Raw genomic sequence first — 5,296 nt, 5'->3', positions numbered from 1 at the left:
AAAACTTTCTTTAGTGCATTTATGATGGTTTCTTTGTTGTTGACAATGTTGTAGTAGGAGAGGTCCACCATTCTTTGGAATTCATTCCTCTTCTCTTTACTCCTGCAGTATGAGGACACAAAAACACACATTCAGTATTGTCAGTCTTCCTTCATTCACCTGAGTTGTTTCTTTAGTTCTAAAATAATTAGCCACACTCACAAAAAAAGTAGTAAAAAGTTTTGACACTTTCTACTTCTAATTATTTATAATAATAATTTTAGATGTTAACTGTATCGAGTTCCTGTTAAAAGCATGAATCATGAAAGCTCCAGTGTTGAACAAAGTGTTTGATCTGAAATCACAAGCTTGATCTGTCACTAGGACCAAGAGAGTAATATTGACCATGCTCTTTGGGTGTAAAAGGTAACACACTGTTTTTTTTAGCTGGGAATTGACCATTTCTAGATTTGGAGATTGTTCAGTGGTGTCAAAAGAATTCACATTCATTACTTGGGTAGAGGTATAGATACTAGGGTTTGAAAACACTTTTTTAGAAGTTGAAGTATCAACTCAAGCTTTTTACTCAAGTAAAAGTGTAAAAGTACTGGTTTTAAAACTACTTTAAGGATAAAAGCTTAGGCTGTGCCACGGGCCTATACTGCACTAACACCTCAGAAAAAAAAAAAAGAAAAATGTGTTGTTGTTTGTTTGTTGTATTTTTTAACGGCCATAGTGATTTGGGATACTGTATATGGCAATTGAAAGAGAATGCATTTTAGCACAATGCATATACATTGAAGAACCATATATGTGTACTACTGAGCATTAACATGTTTCATGGAGAAGAAAATATGTTAACTAGTTGTCTATAAGTATTTTAGTGTGCAAAAAGTCAAACTTCATAGGCATGTCATCAGTAACCATAATTGGAATGTAAATGTACATCCAAGCTTAGCTGCAGGAATCTGTGAGGGCAACATACAAGAACATTAGTGTACGCAGGGCAGGCTTAGTAACAATTACTAATTATGGTTGTCTACAATAAACATCAGAATAAATGATTAATCCAAGTGATAAAAAAAAGAAATATATAGTATATAGGGTCTTCGTTGCTACCAACCTCCTCGCTGGTGCTTGGTTGTTACATTTCGCTCGAATCTTGAGTCTCTATTACGGGCATCTTCGTCTACTTATTACAACGTTATCAACCGAAAATGCAATTTTATTTAAACATCTTTGCTGGAGTGTGTGACGTGACGTCATGTGCAGGTGCGATGAATTGCGTACCAACCAATAGGGTGTCGGAATGGTATGTTTATACTTCTCATCTAACCACAATCAAAATTGCTCCATCCAGATAACGCGATTTATCTGAATGTTTTTTTTTTGTTTGTTTGTTTTTTGAATGACAAGCTGAAATAAAGTAGGAGCAACAAGGCTATTTTTAAAATTTAAGGAGTAGAAAGTACAGCCTTCTACTTAAGTAACATTGCTCCATCCCAAGCCCAAATTTCTACTTAAGTAAGGTAACAAAGTATTTGTACTTCGTTACTTGACACTTCTGAGATTTTTTTTGTTTTTAATTATTATTATTTTTACTTAATTTAATGTAATAATTTTTAAGCAAACTCATAAAATAATCTAAATCCAAAATGCAAGTACATAAAGGATAATTACCTGGTGCTTTGTATTCTTTAAATGAGACATTGACCAGCGGGAAGTGTCAGCAGTGGGAGCATCAGGATTCTGCTCATCCATGAAAACATACACTTCCTTTTTGGGCTGGATGTGTACTTGCTGAAATCTATCTTTGGGAATGGCACCTGGTGGACAATGCAGTATTGCTGAGTGTCCTTCACGACCTGACACAATAGAAACATGTCAAGAGAAAAGCTTAATTTGTTAATGTTCTTACTTTAAAGAAAAAATTCTCTCATCACTCTCGCTCATTGTCTATACTGCTTTTCCTGTACAAAGTCTTGTGAGCCTGGAGTCTATTCCAGGGGACTCAGGGCATGAGGCAGGGTACAGTATATCCTATATGGAGTGCCATTCCATCTTCGGGTACACAAGGACACACTCACTCACACTATGAGGATTTGTAAATGCCATTCAATCGAATCTACATGTCTTTGGACTAAGGGAGGAAACCGGATAACCCAAAGGAAACCCACTGAGCATGGGGAGAACATGCAAACTCGACAGACCCAATGTGTAAATTGAACCCTCAACCCTTAAGGTACAAGAAGTGCACACACTGCAAATAAAAAATATCTTGAATCTTTTTAGTTCACTTTTGTTACAGGTCTTCCTACATCCTCCACAATGCAGCCCTACTGTCTGCAGATCGTGGTGCCTGGGTGATCTTTTCCTTTATGCTAATTCTTCCATCATGTGTGATGACATCACACTCACCCTTTCATAGACCACTAGTCAAACACAACTCAAAGCGACTGAATTGTGGGACTACTTTGCGTTCAGTAACTTGGAGTACAATGTTGCCAACAAGATTTCCATTAATTCTACACGGAATCCTGAATATGTAATTATCAAATTAAACTGAAGCTATTTACTCCACTTACTTCATGACATTAGTGCGAAAAGCCTCCTAGTAGTACACAGATTAAGTGAATTGAAATATTGTAATAAATAAACAGAAGATGTTTGTCAGGGATAACCCTTGGTGGTGGTGTTTTTTGGAACTTTTAGATAAAAATTTTATTGCGCGCCTGCTTCCAGCGTCCAGACCGTGGTCTTCACAGGTTGTGCTTGTGCGTAAAAAGGACGAATCGTGGCGGTTTTGTGTGGACTACCGGCGGTTAAACGAGGTGATGCGCAAAGATTCTTATCCGTTACCGCGAATAGATGTTGCGCTGGAACACGTTGCGGGCTCGGCGTGGTTTAGCTCGTTGGATTTGCGTAGCAGGTACTGGCAAGTAGAGCTTGCCCCGGAAGCACGACCTAAAACCGCGTTCTCGATCAAGGGCTATGGCAATTTCGGCGCATGCCGTTCGGCCTATGTAACGCTCCAGCGACGTTTGAACGGTTAATGGAGAAAGTGTTGGCAGATATTTCTCGCAACCGTTGTGTCATCTACTTAGATGATTTATTGGTGCACGGCAAGGAGTTTGAGGTCGCGCTAGCTAACCTACGGGAGGTATTTCTAGCTATCCGGCGGGCGAATTTGCGGCTCAATCCCAAAAAATGACAGCTGTTGCGGCAAGAGACCATATTTCTGGGACACGTGATTAGCGCTCAAGGGATTGCCACCGATCCAGCCAAAATTGCTGCAGTACAGAATTGGCCTGAACTGTTAAATGTGTCGCAGCTACACACCTTTCTCGGGTTAGCCTTGTACTATCGCTGGTTTGTGAAGAATTTTGCCACGATCGCCAGCCCGCTGCACGGGCTCATGAGAAAAAAACAGCCGTTTCGCTGGGACAGGGTGCATGCGCGTGCGTACACTCAGTTACGGAAAGCTTTGGTCACGTATGTTCATCCTCGACACGGACGCAAGCGATGTAGCGCTGGGGGCTGTACTGTCTCAGGTTTCCGAGGGCAAAGAGCGTGCTATCGCCTGCTTCAGCCGCGCGTTGTCTGGACCGGAGAGGAACTACTGTGTCACGCGGCGCGAGCTGCTAGCGGACCGATCACGCTTCGCTAGTGTGGCTGCTTAGTTTCAAAGAGTAGTGAAACTAGTTTCAAAATAGTCTTTCTGCAGGATTGTACAGAAGCAGATTTGGCCCCTTTAAGGACTAAAGAAAAACAAAATAGTTTTGCTCTGTGAGAAGGGTTTTGTCAAAGATAAAAAAAAGTGTCTGTAGTGTTTGTGTCTTTACAAATCTCAAAAATATTGATGTATGTATATTATTGTATGCACAGTGGAACCTCGGATTACGAGCACAATTTGTTCCGGAAGTAGGCTCGTATTCCAAAACACTCGTATACCAAATTAAATTTTCCCTAAGAAATAATGGAAACTTAAATTATTTGTTCTACAGCCCAAAAAAATAAATACATAAAAATAATTAATACAAAATATTAAGTGAAAATAAAACAAATTAACCTGCACGTTACCTTTCAAAAAAAGTAAAAAATAAATCCCGACAGATAAGCGTTTCCCTTTGTGCATGCAGGCGCTGTGTATGTGTGTGTGTGAGGCTAGAGTAAGTGGAGACTCTTGCTTTCAGCCCCTCCTCATCTTACACATTAAAACTTTCTCCTCTCGTTTAAACACACACACATTAATGGAAAGACTGTTGTTCTCCTCTAAATTATTAAAGCTTCTCCGCTTTTTGTTGTTGCTCACGACAGCGTAACAGCTCGTTAATCCATGCTCATGTAATGATGAGATGGACAAACTGGTCGATGCCTGTTCTTTTATTTTCTGCATTGTCAGGTTATAGTACAAACTTTCGGGTTGATCCTGCACTTAAATCCAACAAAAAAAACTACTGAAGAACAAAACTCAGGCTCTATATCCTAACTTAAATCTCGCATTCGCGTTCATACACACCGGACTGCATTACCCACAATGCATCTCCCGCACTGGACTACACTTCCCTAAACAGCGGTCATAAATCAACGTCTCTCTCCCGCTACACTGTTTTATCTAAAAAAAGCAATAAACATCGCTAATGACACTCGTGTGAGCGCAAACTAACAGAATCACTGCTGTAAAGTAAAACAAACAAACAAATGACCCAGCACCTTACCTCTAAAAAGATTTGCGACAGAGTTTCTTCGGAGAGCAGAGTGTGTGTCTCTTGCCTTCATTTCTGTGTGCGCATGTGTGTTTGTAAATGAGGGTTTCACACACACACACACACACACACACACACACACACACACCGCGATGAGAAAGAAAATAGATTTTTAACCTTTGTATTGAGATTTTCTTTTGCCTTACTCGCGCACACACATGTTATAAGAAACAGTACACGCGCTGTACACACACGCTTTCGAACACATAATAAAATATGTTTTACACACACGTAGTCACAGTGTTATAGTAAACAGTACACAAGTGCACAGATGTTGATTATACCAGTAAGGGACGAGCACTAAGACCCAGCAGGAGAGACGATTATCCACAAGCTCGCAGTGCAAGAGAGAGAAAAACCGTTGGCTGAGTTGTGATCGCGTGACGCTCGGCGTCAAAACAAGATGCGCATGCGTGAAACATTATACTCGGTGCTCGTAAACCAAGAAAATGCTTGTTTTTCAAGTTAAATTTTATTAAAAATCTTTGCTCGTCTTGCGGAACACTCGTAAACCGCGTTACTCGTAATCTGAGGTTCCACTGTACATGGTT

This window comes from Clarias gariepinus, chromosome 13, assembly GCF_024256425.1.
Source record: "Clarias gariepinus isolate MV-2021 ecotype Netherlands chromosome 13, CGAR_prim_01v2, whole genome shotgun sequence".
Classification (NCBI taxonomy): domain Eukaryota; kingdom Metazoa; phylum Chordata; class Actinopteri; order Siluriformes; family Clariidae; genus Clarias; species Clarias gariepinus.
The sequence above is the reverse complement of the archived record's forward strand: the minus strand, read 5'-3'. Positions refer to the sequence as shown.